Source organism: Agelaius tricolor, unplaced genomic scaffold (assembly GCF_023055355.1).
Source record: "Agelaius tricolor isolate 1412-34295 unplaced genomic scaffold, bAgeTri1.0.p SCAF_8, whole genome shotgun sequence".
Classification (NCBI taxonomy): Eukaryota; Metazoa; Chordata; class Aves; order Passeriformes; family Icteridae; genus Agelaius; species Agelaius tricolor.
In genome coordinates this window covers 47,454,729-47,469,914 of record NW_027269268.1, presented here as the reverse complement: position 1 = coordinate 47,469,914, position 15,186 = coordinate 47,454,729, and the positions used below count along the sequence as shown (strand labels likewise).

The 15,186-nt window shown below is 36.7% G+C and overlaps 1 protein-coding gene across 10 annotated transcripts in view; it reads left to right on the top strand.

The window, feature by feature from the left end:
• SLIT2 (slit guidance ligand 2) overlaps nt 1-15,186 on the top strand; it is a 260,769-nt gene that overhangs the window by 169,286 nt on the left and 76,297 nt on the right. The gene's annotated exons all lie outside the window — the stretch shown is intronic.

Here is a 15,186-nt window from a genome sequence, read left to right as displayed (position 1 = left end):
TCCTATGTGAATAACATGTTTTTGTTATTTGTATACATTAATGCATTATATATGGTAGGAATTTTGATATATACCTTCAGCCTCAGATATAAAAATGAATATGCAGTTGTATGAAAGCATTTAAGACCTTTATGCTATCTTATGAGATATTTTTGTATGTCCTACTCATATTTCATGAGTCAACTGCATTCTCAATTGGTTTAAAAAGAGTGTGGGAATCCTTGCTCGTCTACAGGTGAATGGCTTTTCACTGCAGACTCTAAAGCATGTTGCCTTCAGGGTTGCTTTCTGTGCTGGTTTTGGCTGAGATATGATCAGTTTTATTCATAGTAGCTGGTACAAGGCCATGTTTAGCATTTGAAAATAGTGTTGATAAAACAGATCTTTTCAGTACTGCTGAGCAGTGCTTACACAGAACCAAGGCGTTTTCTGCTCCTCACCCAACTCCACCAGAGGAGGCTGGAAAGCATGATGAGCTGGGAGGGGACCCAGCTGACCCCAGCTGAGCCAAGGGATATTCTATACCATGTGGCATCGTGCTCAGCATATAAGCTGGGGGAAGAACAAGAATGGTGAGAGGTTCAGAGTGATGGTGTTTGTCTTCCCAAGTCACTGTTACATGAGACAGAGCCCTGCTGTCCTGGAGATGGCTGAACACCTCTCTGCCCTTGGGAAATCACAAATGAATTCTGTGCTTTGCTTTGCTTTTTTCACACGCAGCTTTTGCTTCACCTGTTAAACTGTCTTTGTCTTAGTCCATGAGTTTTTGCAGTTTTAACCTTCTGACTCTCTCCCCCATCCTGTGTGGCAGGGGTGAGTGGGCAGCTTTGTGAGGCTTAGTTGCCAGCTGGAGTTAAACTGTGCCACTCACCTTCAGTCACTTTATTCATCAGACTTCCTACTAGAGAGGAGTGTCTTTGCATGAAAGATCAGCAATCTACACCTCCAATAATAAGTGTTCTGCTTAAAGCAGTATCCTCAGAGAGTAATCTGGGAAGGCAGGAATAAAATGTAGTCATTGTGTTAATACCTCATACCTTTGTAAGGAAAAGCATGAACACTGGTAGTGTCCCATGACATGTCATGTACAAAAAGTACTGCCATGTCCAGAGCAGAGTCATAGCAGAGGTGCTGAGGGACCCACAGTCTCCAAAAGCAACGTGGCTGAGAGGTTGTGGGGGCACAGCAGGTAAGTTACTGCGTCACTGTCATCTGTGCAGGTGAGCTGCAAAAGTTAAAAGTGAGCTTGGTGATGAGATGGGCAGGGGCACAGCAACATGAACACCTTTTCTGGGATCAGCAGGGCAGTGTTTTGGAAGGGAAGCTGGGAGTTCCCTTCAGGGAAATAGTGGGAAAGTAGCTGTGATGACAACCTGGTAAGTGAGGTCTGACTAGAAGTAAATGAGTTGGAGAAAATATTCAGAATAAAAAGCTTTTGAGTATTTTGATAATACAAGATGATCTTAAATGTTTAAAACTAGGGCTCCACAATGAAATCTTAATTGGCTTGTTGATACCTCACCTGTGGTTTTGAACATTAGAGGGTTGGAACTACTTTGGTTTCTTCTTAGGATGTGAATAATAGCCACATCTGTCAGTTCATTATTACTGTTGTTAATACTGACCTGGCTGACCCCACATGATCCAATACAGTCATTCAGCTGTATAATACAAACACTTCTACCTTTCACCACTCTCAGAAAAACCCCTCTGCTTGCAAATAGAGTTACTCTTTCATAAATTCCATTCACAGTGGCCAGGAAGACTACACAGAACTAGTTTTTTGTGTTTTGTTTTGGTTTTGGGGTTTTTTTTTAATTTAATGAGCTGTATACAACGTTTTTACTTGCATAAGTGCATCTATGTGCATAGAGGAAAAATATTGCAAGAAAAAAGTAGTGAGTATGTGTCAAATATTCCTCACTATGTTTCTGGTGCTAACCACTGGATTACAGACACTGAAGACTGACTTTTTTCCTCTATACTTTTCCTAGATATGTAAGAAATGCTCTTGACTTTTAAGCATGGAGTGCTATGTTCTTCAGCATTTTATTGTCTTGGATAGTAAAAGTAACCACGTAACACCTTCAGTATTAGGGAAAGCATTAATAGATTGCAAAATGGTGCCCAATGTTTCCTGCTAGGCTAGACATCATTTGGTTTCCAGAGTGAGGTTTTTTCTCATTCTGAGATCCATAACCCATTAAAATGTAGAGATCTGTGTGTGTGCTCAATTACAAATGTAGAGTGTATCTAGTTCATACTGATACAGTGCAAACTGTCTGTTACCTGTCTGTATTGTATCTAGTTCATAGCCTCTGGCTAAATAAAATGCAGATCACAATATTTTGCTCAGGAGGTGTAAATAGACATTGAACATTAGAAAATCAAATTTCAGTAATCATTTTGTATTAAAGAGATGCACACCAGTGAATGCTGGTGTGGTGACAGAACTGAACTTCGGTGATAGATTTTGAGTAACTCAGAATACAAGGATACAATAGGATACAAGGTATAGTTTGAAGCGTTGGTAGGCTGACCTTATGATAGAGAGAGTAACAATTTCCTGTTCAGTGGAAGGTAAGGAGAGAAATGGAAGGAAGGAGGGAAGGAAATGCTCTGAAATTGAGGGATAAACTGAGTGGAAGAATTAGAGTAAAGGATCGTGTATTTGCTGAGAATCACGGGATTATTTCTGCTTCCTGTCAGTATGTTGAAGAGGAGTTAAAATTTTGACAAATACTTTTTGCTGGTTATATGGAGAAAGCTTTATGCTATACTTATTGCTTTAGTGGGAAGAAAACAATTAGTGATCGTTGTCTTATGATTCTCATGGATGGGAGGTGTATTTAGCTTCATAGCATAAAAAAGAAAGAGAGAGAGAAAATAAGTGGTTTTTGGAGTGAAAAAGGTTTTACCAATAAAGAGGTGAGGGAATTCTGAGACTGCATCAAACCAGCATTCCACACTGGCCAATGGCCCACATCAGTTGTCCCTAAAAAATATTTTAGGAAACTGAAATGTAAATCTTCAAAAATAAAATACCAGTAGCACAAATATTTTGTTTGCTCCCAATATGTATTGGGGTTGCTCTGAAACTTGAAAATTTGCAAAACTTCCAGGGAAAAAAGGGGTTTTCTTTTAAGTATCCAATCTGCTTTAAATCCTACTATGTTTACATCTTCATATTAAGAGAATAAATTTGTTGGAGGGAATTGTGCTCAAACTCTTCCAGTTTAAAATACAGTTTTTTAAAGTTTCATAATGTTTCTTTGTCTTTGTAGAGGGAAGGAAAATGCAGTCACATACATAATTTGTCCTGTCACCTTCTGTTTTGCATGCCATCTTCATTTGTCTCTTATCTGAACTTAAATTCCAACTCCATTCAATCTTTTTGGATGCCAAAACCTTCCATGTCTTAATCTACTCTTATTTCTCTGAATTACTTGTTTTTTATCTTCAGTGACCAGAGTTGAATACAGTATTCCAAATGACAGTGAATCATCAGGTTTTTATTAACAGAATTTTAGTTTTCTTTCATTTGCCTTTTGCAACCTAATAATCTCTTGCATTATTTGATTGTCTGTACATGTTGAACCATGTTTTAACTTGAACTAGCCCTGCAGAGTCCTAGGCCTTTTTTTTTTAACCTGTTATGATTTTGTCAGGAGCAAGAAGTTGGTACATATAATCCTATTATCACATCCACAGACATTTCTAACATTGAATCAGGTTGTATGTCACGTTTTCATTTTAAAGCTGCTCTATGAAAGACTTCAGTCCTTTCAGCTTTAAACTAAATTTAACTTGCAGGAAGATTGTAACATTCCAGTATTGTTATCATACAATAAGTGTTTTAAAGCTTCATTTTTTAAAGAAGTCCTCTGCAACTGAGGCTTATAGCAACCCCTTGAGATTAGATTGAAAAGAATGATTGTATCCCACAAAATAATCTGGTTTTTTACTCATTTCCTAGGCGATAATGTTGTCAGTATGCCAAGATGGTAGCTGACAGTAAACACTTGAAGAGATGAGCCTGAGCTGTCCCAGCAGCCTGAGGAATCCTGGGGGCTGCTGAGCAGAGGCAGAGGGTGCAGTGAGCTCTGTGCTCCCCATTCCTCCCAGTTCCCACACACATGGCTTCACTGCCTCAGTCACTGCTTTGAGCACACGCTTTGGCAGGAGCTCCCCAGCTCTCAGTGAGAGAAATGTGCTGGCTCCCTGTTGTTTTCTGAAGGATGTACAGGCTTTAACAGCCAAATTATTATTTATTCACTCATCTTGATAATGCTACCAGATTCCTGTGCAAACTGCAAGAAAATTAGCTTTATGCTTCTAATTTGCCTGCACCAAACATTGTCCAATCTTTTCAGTACTTTTCCTTTTTTGCCAATCTTTTTCTGCATTTTCATCTGAACATTTCCTGCTTTATTGATAGAGACATTGGAAAGATCCACAATACTTTCAAATTCCCTTACTCTGACTATGTTTCTCTGATCTCTGTCCCCTATTTATGAGCTGTCATATTGTGCTTCAGCCAGCTTCACGGTACACAAACACCTCTGGTGCTTACATCTTTCCATCCTTTTGTCTTTCCTTTACTGTATCTCATATAAATAATGTTTTCCTGTGAAGCTGACATTAAACTTAATTGTCAACCCTCCTTTAAAGAGGTGTTTAAAATCTGACAACTTATTTTTTGTGAGATTTTGTTTTTCTGCCCATTTCTGCCTCTTACTTATTTGTTCTTATATGGAGAGCAGATTATTTTTAATAAGAATATAATCCATATTTACTTTCAAAAGATCTATAATTCCTTTTTTTTTTTCTTCTTGAGGTTCTTCTGAAGTTTGTCTTCAACACAAGCTCATGGTTTTATGACATTTTGCCAAGTTCTCTGTCCATTTCTGCTGTTCTTTCTCTCTGTGGAAACTTTGACTTCAATCAATACCCCAGTACCCTATGAAACACTGATTTCTTAGCTTTGTTTGAAAAAAATGTCTGATCTGTTTCTGTGCAATAATACTTTGAATTCATTACATTGTCTGTTTGGAGCAATGTTGTATAAAACCAAGCAGTACTAATAATGTTGTTATTCTCTACCCTTTTGATAAATATAATTAAGTTGCAGGTTTTAAGTGTATATTCCCTGTTGACCATTGTATACTTTTTTTTTTCCCCTAGGGGTTTAATAAATTAACTTGTATCTAAATAGTATGTTAAAAAAGAACCCTTTAAATGGAATATTGAATTCCTTAAGTATTATAAATCAGCAGTTTCTATTGAGTAAAATTTTTCATGTTGAAGCTCTGAGTTAGCTCTCTATGGAAAAGTACAAGAAAAGGCTTTCTGTTTAGTCTAATACTGTGTGCCTTACATTGCCTTGATAGCTCTGCTGTCTTGGAAAGCTGTTTTAGGATGTTGGGAGCTGTCTTCTCAGGCTGATGGCTACTGCCTCTGCAGCAGAGCTGGCAAGGAGAGCCTGTGCTTGCACTGCACTGGAGCCTCTCTGTCTCTGAGTTTGGTGTGATAGCCTAAACCTAAACTGAGAAGAATCTTCAGCACTGGAAGCCAAAGTGGTTGAGGAACGAGCAGGGGTTCTGTGACGGTGGGAGCAGGAGGAGGCAGAGCCAGTTGTCAAAATGCTGTTTCATTCCAGTGTAGTTGGATTTGCTGGTGACTGTCAGGGTGTTGCTGAGCAGATTGTGTCATACTGTCTGTCTGGCATCTCAGTTGGTGCAGAAGTCAGCTGGCTGGAAGCAGCAGTTCCCGCTGCACGGAGGCAGTCGGCAGGCAGTGCATTGTCTGCCAAGTGCCTCTTGGGAAGATGCCTTCAGAAACAGGACTGCTTATCTCCCAGTAGCTGCCAGTGGAAATGGAAGGAGAATAAAACCTGGGGTGTTTTTTTTTTTTCCTCTATTTTTCCCCTCTGTTTGATAAAGCTTGGAGCAAAATTAAGTATTCAGCATCTCAGTAAATGTAATTCTTAATCTGTATTGACTTCCTACAATTGTATCTATACCAGTTACACCCTTTCTCCAAAATTAATCCCTGCTTTATTATCTAAATAAACTCACACACAGCCAAATAAGAATACCTAAATTTTTCTTTTCAGGATTTATCCAATCAATGTGATCATATTTGAGAAAGAAATAGTTCATATTCCATGTGTATTTAAAAAAAAATTGATTGAGCACCAAAACTCCTCCAGTTTTAGAGCACCTATTAATTTCTATGTATTCTACAGAAAGCACAAAAATTAAAAGGGTGCCTAGATATACCTTTGCCTCTGGCTCAAATGAATAGATTTCATACCATGAGTAACCTGCAGGAGACATTTTGTGAACTTAAAGAAATTTCCCATAGACCTGTTATTTTAATGTCTGTAATGTGACATTGTGAGGCAAAATACAGTGCCCGTAAATGATATGAATACTCTTCCAACCTTTGTTATTCAGTATGTCTTACTTCAGCCTTTTTTTCACCAACTTAACAAAGCATGATACATTATTCATTAATTAATCTCAAACATCACAATTTGAGTTGATTTCAATTTTTTGTTAGAACCTCTCTTTCCAGAAATTTTTAGGAAATGCCCTTTCATTGGCATGTTCAATCTACACTTAACCAACTTAAGTGGCCTCACACACCTAGTACTTTCCTCCTTTTGTCATGCAGTTCATGTACTAAAGGCATTAAATGTCACTAGGGTTCAAAACTATTACTTTAATTGGTGCTAGAAATTATAGCCTTTCTGATGGCAATAGCATTTATCAGCCTCTATACTGGCTTTCCTTCCACATCTTAGTTTTTCATCACTGTTAATCTCTTTTGGCTTGGTTTAATTTCAGAAGGATTCACCTTCTGAAAATTCTTTGAGAATGATCAGCAGAAATAATTCTGGTTCCCCTTGAATAGAGACTCTTTTTGCCATGTGTTCAGAGTGTAAGAAACCCTACAAAATAGCAACCCAGCAGCAATTCCATTAATTGTACTGGTACCCTATCCCAGAGTGCTGTGACTGGCTCTTATTTCAAAAGAGGCCAAAAAGCCTTTCATGAGCTAGACCTACCTTCATGAAAATGCTGCTCTTACATTCTTCTGACTTTCTTTTCTCTTCCATTGCTTGAACCTGTCAAAAAGTGGTTCTAAAACTTCTTTCCTTACTGTAATATTATGGGTAAGTGGAAATAAATAGAACTGCAATAAGTGTTACTAAGGGATGGCAGAGGGGAATGCAGGGGAAGGAGTATCTGTACTGATGACCACAAATTTGTATAAATTATGAGTCTTTAAAAAAAAAGAGCACAGAATTAAATTGATTGTTCCTTCACTTTTTTATATTAAAAAAATCATTAGTCAAAGGAAGAGCTTAATTAAATTCTTTTTCTTTTTCAGAAGGATAGCAGTCACTACCATGGTGTTCTGTGGAGGAGGGAGGTTTGTTGGAGGGAGGCACTGTTAAATAAGGAGCAGTTTTATAGATAATTCTAGTTTTTGTAACAGGCAGAAAAGACCCTAAACCACATAATATGTGAAATGAAAAAAAAACCAAAAACAAACATATAGAAGTCAGGGATTTTAAGAGTTCACCTTCACAATGCAATGTACTGAAAGGCCCCTGACTTTCTATTACTATGGCCTTCAGGATAAAGGTTTTGTTTCATGTGAATGGAGCTTTATAATGCTTGGATACCAAAAGTAGAAAAAGTAGAAACCAAAAGTACAGTTGTTTCATGACAACTTTATTTACATTTTCCACAAGTTTCCTAATTTTTTCCCTCAGTCTTGTCTTATCTTATGAACCTGATTTCTGGCTAATTTTCTTCATGTTTTCATCTTCTTCATGTTTTCATCTTCTCATCTCATTCTTTCTTATATACTTTCTTATATACTTTGTTTTCATAAGTGTTGGTTAATGAATGTGTGTTATGCCAAGCACTCAACTACATCTTTGTGAGCTGTGTTTGAAATTAAGCAGGATTAAAAGCTCCTGAGATTGCTTCTCACAGTAACACTCAGACTATATTAAAGGAGAAGGGAGAAAAAAGGAAGTGAAAGGAGAGAAAGAAGAAAAAGAAGAGGAAAAGAGGGGAAAGGAAATGAAATCTGGCAGAACTGATTTTGACAGATGGACTTAACCAAGACAAAGTGATCTGATCACACTGCAGACACTGGGGAAGTGCTTTGCATACATGAGGAGTTTTATTTGAGTACTGGGACTTCTGTGTCTGTATCCTTCCCAGAGATGCTTGGCATGTGTGCAGTTTCACCATTTCTGTTGTCTTTTAATATTAATCCTTAGGTAAAAGTCCAAGGTACAGCCTTAAATTAGTAGCAATTGAATAGAGAGACTCTTATATCAAGATGCAAAGATGTAAGGATGACCCTTTACAGAGAAAAGTCACCTGGAATGGTTTAGGTACATTTGTTGAAGACATTTTAAAGAAACTCATAGCAGGAAAGCTCTGAAATGTCAGTGATAAGGCAGCTTTCTCTATTTTTAACAGCTCAAAGCATGATTTGTCTGTCTATGCAGCAGGACAGAAATGAGAGCAAACCCTGCATCTTTGCAGCTTGAAAAGAAAGGAGGGGTGCTGAGGAGAGGATTCAATAAGTTACAAGGCATTAAATTGATTATTGGTTTTCCGAGTTAGATTTGTGTTTTTAAATCAAAACATTCATCTCCTTAGGACTTGGAATGTCAGTTCATACATGTGATTTACCTCTTAAACAGTTAAGCCATCAGCCAGAATCTTGCACATATGAAAGCAGTGCTGTTCTCCAGAATCTTGCACATCCAGCAAGGAAAGGTTTTTCCAAGTTGTTTGTATATATGCATATGTTAATATAGTCACTGGTCTTTACAATATATTGCTTTTTAGTAGTTTGCAAGAGTTCTCTATAACTGTGTCTTCTGTTTTTGAGAAAATATATATTAACCTTCTGATGATAATTATTCTTATGGCTCTTCTTTCAACTTATCAGTTTTATTGAGATCTTTTCTTAATTGCTCTCATAACAAATGCTGACAACTGTGCCACACTCCAAAGATATTCTTTATCTTAGATCTTTTTTTCACACATGGCTCTTCACCTGCATGTGTCAAGTGAAAAGATGATGTCTACTTATGGATGAAAAGTTAAAGTAATTGCTATAGCATTCATTTGCTTATGAATAGTGGTAAATACTTTGGTCAGTAGGAAGCCAGAAAACTGTCAGGTTTTGAATTTTCAGAAAGTGCTGGATTAAAATAAAGTGTGTTGAAAAACACATAAGTAACCAAATGCCCCTTAATAAATTCATGTGGTCTGGCTAATACTTTCTCAGCTCTTATTCTAACACTCCAAACTTTTGAGCAACTCTTATATAGTTGTCCTGATATGAAAATTAACTTTTCTTACATATGTTTCTCTTTCACTGTACTTCATGTGTCCTTTTACTCAAACCTTATCTTCTTCCTTAGCCAAAGGTTTCTAAGACAAGTGTTTTCAAGATCAGTCCTGGCTAATGCATTGGACCAGATAATCAGATTTACACCAGTGGACTATGGAGGCATAGTGAATTTTCAGTGAAATCTAGAGCTTTATCCTTCTGTTTTGACTAAAATTTAATGCATTTTTAGGTTTAAAAGCCTATATCAAAAAATAATAGTACATAATCTTCAGATACAATATTATTAGTTAAAATGTATTGCTTACGTGCTTATTCATGAGAATTCCTAAGATGAGGCTTTACATATGGAGGAGGACCAAAAATGTTCCTAATGAAATGGAAATATCTGCTGCAAATTAGGTGACATGAAAATAAAATTTTAGTATCAATATGCACTGTGACTGTGTTTAAAAAAGTCCCTTACCCTGTTTAGTTGGCTAAATATTGCAAATAAGGCCATAAACATTGAAAATCTTTGCATGAAAATAAACATAATACTATATTATAATTTTACTAGAAAGGTTTTGTGATTTGCCACTCGCTGACCTCTGTCTAGGCTCTTGATCTGTGTGTCAATTGGTACAGTTCTCTTGCTGTGCTCTTCTGTCATCTTGGGAGGGTCATTATGTCTTAGTTAAAGCAGTGTTTATGCCCAATGCAATAGAAAACAACTGGTTTGTGTGCTTAATCAAAAATTTAGAAATTTTCTAAAATTTAAACATCTTTTATAAGATGTATGCATATAAACACAGAATAATTACATGTAAATAATGAAAAATGCATTATCCATAATGCAGTATATTGAATAAATGTAAAACAAATTAAAATGTGCTAAAGAAATCTGTTGAGGTATTAATTTCTTCACCTTAATATTTTAAATTACCAATGCAGATTTCACTAAATTACCTGTAACTTATCTTTGGTATTCTACCTTATTATTTCTTGGGCAAAACCTAAACCATATTTCATTTTACTGCTTCAAAAATAGATGATTTTGCTATTTGATAGCTAATCCTGTCTGCTTAACACACACAAAAGAAATGATTTGTCATGCTCTTACTCAAATATCTTCCTAATCTGAAAATTACTGTAAATCATGTGGCTTTATTCTTTTCAGAAAACAAAAAAACCAGCTTCTTCATTTGAGTTGTCAGATGTTTTTGTATGTATAACATCTAACCTGTTCCTTATTAGCCTGTGTTCTGTGCTGCCATTGTTCACGTCTTTGGCTTTCTTCATACCCTTGTGTCCTATCCTGAAAACTAATTAAATTCAGACAACAGGATAATTTCAGGAGTCAAGAGAACATAGAGACACAGCACAAAGCAACCAGACAGAAGTGTATGAAAGCAGTGCTGTTCTCTAGAACCTAGCAGTAGGTGCTGGCCAGGCTGAACACCATTCCACCTCTCGGCGTTTTGTGCAATTTTTTCGTGGGTGTTAAGTAGAAGAGGCACCTTGACAGACCTCTCTGATGCTGCCAAGGGAAAGAAATAACTCAAGCATGGAATAAATTAATATTTTATACAGCATGAAGGGAAGCTGGAGAAGGCCCACGTCACTTTTCCAGAGAAACTCCTGTAGATCTCTGACAGCTGTGCCACACTCCAAAGGTGTTGTTAACCTTAGGTTTTATTTTCACATATGGCTCTTCACTTCTGATTACTTTTCCTCAGCAATTATGTGAGTGAAGTAATTTGAAAAGAAACTATGGATACTGACTTTGCAGTATTTTGTGTTTTGTCATCATTCAAATGTTTCTTTACCAGTTACATCTTTAAATACATATTAAGTAAGCAACCACATAATCTCAGTTAAAACCCTTTCTAAGTTTTGTGGAAGATTTGTAGTGTAAGACCATGTATCATTTAGCAGGTAGTGAGGACTCCTGTCACCCTGTTGGTCTCACACAATGGGGGATTTTCAAGGTACTGTTTCTGCTCTTTTAGAACAGGTAGACAGGTCCCTGCTTGTGATGAGCCAAGAATGTAGCAGGATTGTATCTATTTTTTTTGTGAATTTAAAACACTTATCTCAACAGCTTGACTAGGTTTGGTAGTAGGAGATAAGAACTCTCATCAAAAATGGGTTAATCAGAGAGACTAACTTGGCTCTGGGTGACTCAGGCTAATTGCACTGGAGCCACACTGACAGAAGCCAAAGTACTAAGCAAATAATTATTTAACAAGTGGAGTATTTTGCTCCAACCTGAACCTGTAGCAGTGGAGGAATGTCAAGCCCATCATCATTAGTGACACTCTAGAGTTCAGAGCATGAGATGGCCCCTTCTGGAATGAAGTGCAGGTTTGAGACTTCCTTTTGGGAAAATGAGATGAATTGTTTAATAGCTTTAGAATTGCAGTTCTTGTTACTTTCTTGATGCAATGCAGACTAAGGAGTCATCTGTCATTTACAATCAATCCCCTGAGGAAATATTTGATAGAACAATTAGACTGGATGTTAACAGTTTGGCAAGCTTTAGGGCAACATTGACAGTGATTCTTTATATACAAATATTTAGGAAACTGTCAAACAGATTTATTAATACACAGAGCCTGAAAGTAAGAAAAAGAAGTAATGTAGTCATTCAAAATACATCTTTTGTTTTCTTAGATGTGGGTGATATCACAGATTTCAACAGAATTCTTCTGCTGCTAAGGCTAGAAGTGACATTTAGTGGATTTAAGCACTCTAGAGGTGCAGTTGTGGAGAGACAAAAAAGGTACTTTGTTTAATAGCCTCAAGGATTCCTCTAGCAAGGGAAATCATTACTGTTTCCTTATTTTAAAAACAAACAAAGAAAACCCAAAATCTGGCAGATGTTTTATGTGATGAGAGATGTGTTGGCTGTGTATTGCTGTTCTTCAGATTCAGGAGCTGTACTCAATCCCATCACTGAAATCTATTTTTTGGTTTTTTGACAGCTGTTTTTGCCATTTACTTTAAAAGCAGATGGGGAAATGCAAAGAAGAGCTGTCAATTTTATTACCATGTATAATCAGCATCTGTGCAATACATCAGACTCATTTCACAGCTTACACTTTCTCTCTGTAGTAAAATTCTTTTGGGATTTCTTGACAACTTTCTTGAAAGACTTCTTGTAAATTAGGAGATATTGGAATTAAAAGTATAGATTAATTAACTGCTAAAGCCACTATTCTGTCATCCAAATTTACTGAATCAAGATGTTATGTTCTGATTGTTTAATTACAAAATATATGTCTAATTTGCTCCTCCATATTCAAATTCATGTTTTCTTAAGCAAGATTTTTTTTTTTATTTTAGTATTATGCAATGCTTTTTATACATCTCTGATCCTTTTACATGCATTTAGGTGCAGCACATCTCTGTGTATACTTTTTTACCATTCTCTACTAAGAGGGCTTAGTATCTTATACCCCATCTGGATGATTTAAATGAAAAATGATTCTGTAGAGAACACCCTGTTCTCCATTCTCAGTCTGCCCTCTTTCCTGGAGGAGCAGTCTTTCACAGAAATGGCTTTTTATAGTGGGGAAAGAGGCTAGTTTAGAAGTGTCAGTATAAATAAGCATGTTGTCTGTCTCTGGAAGTGCGGAAGCAGTAATCAGTAATGGTGTGCTGCAGGCTCATAGCACAGAACAGCATCCTCCTGGAAAGTGTCAAGTGATTTACATGTCACAGGGCTCTCTGGGGACCGTGTGGGAAGAATCTGTCTACTGGCTGGGGACCTACTTTGATTTGATTTGATTAGGTTGGAAGTCACAACTGCAGAAGCACCTTTGTTTCCCAGAATAGTAAGTGGTTGTACATTACAGTGTCTGCAGTGATAAGCAGAGGGGAAAGATTTCCAAAGAGAAATGTTCACAGTACATTTCCTAGATAGGAGTATTTAGGGAATAGTCTTCAAAAAAGGTTTCAACTAGTTTGGCAGCATTAAAAGACAGTAAAACACTTATGTATCGATGCAGGACTTCTTTGAAGTGAAACACTAAAAGGAGATGGAGACTTCATATTAAAAGCATTAATTAGCATTTGTGTGATGGTGGGCAGAGTACTTCTTTTTACATGGGGCAATGCAAGCTTTGATGAAGAGTGTACTTAACCATCTTTCTCCATTATCTTAGCTTATTAAATATGCTACTAAAATTGACTGTGCCTTTTGAAAAAAAAACCACCAAGGCACTGTTTATGATACATAGATGTTCATTCATAAGAAAAAAATGACTTCTGGAATGACTTTGAAAAGAGTTGTTGTGAACAAAATTTAATACAAATTTCATGGAAAAATACTGACTCAAGTTTTTTTTAGTTCTTTGGTGATATAATAATTCTTCTGGCCAAGTCATTTGCAAGCACTTAATGGCTGACTTTTTCAGTAATCTATAACTACAACCCATCCTATTCCAGAATTAAAAATATTTAATTTAATATAGGGCATTAATATAAAGAAGTTTTTAATTACTGTGGGTTTTATCAGTAGAATGCGAATTTCCTTTAGATATTAGTCTATCTGTACTTTATGACTTGGGAATATATCTAATTAGATTTTCTCTGGAATAGTGGATACAAATTTACACTCTGTGAAATTCAGCTGATTCTATGAAGATAAAGCAGAAAATTAGAAGATAACAAAGCTTGAAAATGTGGATTTGATTTACTTTCTTTACAGACAAAGTGGGGTATAAAAGATTTTTCTTCTTTATTTATATAATCTTTTTCTTCTTGTCTTATGTTAATCTCATTTTCTAAAATGTGATGTGTTTCAGTGTCTACATTTCAGCTTAAGTTAAGAAAATACATACTCAGATGATCCTACTAAAACAAATCTTTTATCCAGAAGAGCTTGTAAATATATCCCAGCACTGCATATTCTGTCTGCTACAATGTAAATGCCACACTAAAAGGAAATGTTAGGTAAAGTTGATATAAAGTTCATTTTCATATCCACCAGTGAATTGGTGCTAGAACTGCTGGGAAGTTAGCTCTCAGAAATATGCTGTAGCAAGACTTCTTCAGTTTTTGGCCATGTTATTTGTAGCCAAATTGGACAGCAGTAAATGAAATCTGCTATTTCACCTTCTCATGAAAAATTACCTACATGGATCCTGTAAAGTACTTCAGTTTATAGAATTAATGTGTATTTAAAAGTAAGAGAATAAACTGGAAAATACGTTGTGTCCTAATTTATTTAATGCTCGACCTCAAGCTACATGCCTTCTCCTACCTAGTTAAGATCATTATATGTTTAAAGATATGTGAGTGTGGACTGGAGCCCCTCCAGCACTAGGTTATGAATCTCTCCATTTTAGACTAATAAACAGCTTTTATAAATGAGGCTTGTGATAGCCTCATGTGGGAGCATTGCTACTGCAATATCTCTTTCCCATATACCCAGAAGCATTTTTCCCTCCCTGGCAATCCAAGACCTCCTCTGCATTATGGCCTAATCCTTCCCTGTCCTTTTCACCACCCTTCTCCTTTCCAGTTCTCTGCATGTGCCTTATCTGTTTCCCTGTACAAGGTATGTCTTTGGCTGTTTTCAGAGCTCCACATCTGATCAGTGTCAGGTTAGGCTGTCCCTGGTGGTTAGGCAGGTGGTTCCTGCCAAACAGAATGTGTAACAAGAGTGGATGGATGGCAACCATGCTCTCCATGGCTGGGGTAATTTGGTTACTCAACTCCTTCCAGTTACTAAAATGAGGAAGTTTTGTTATCTGGAGGGTTTACCTCTCCCTGATTTAGCACCTGAGTGAAAAAACTACCTTAGCT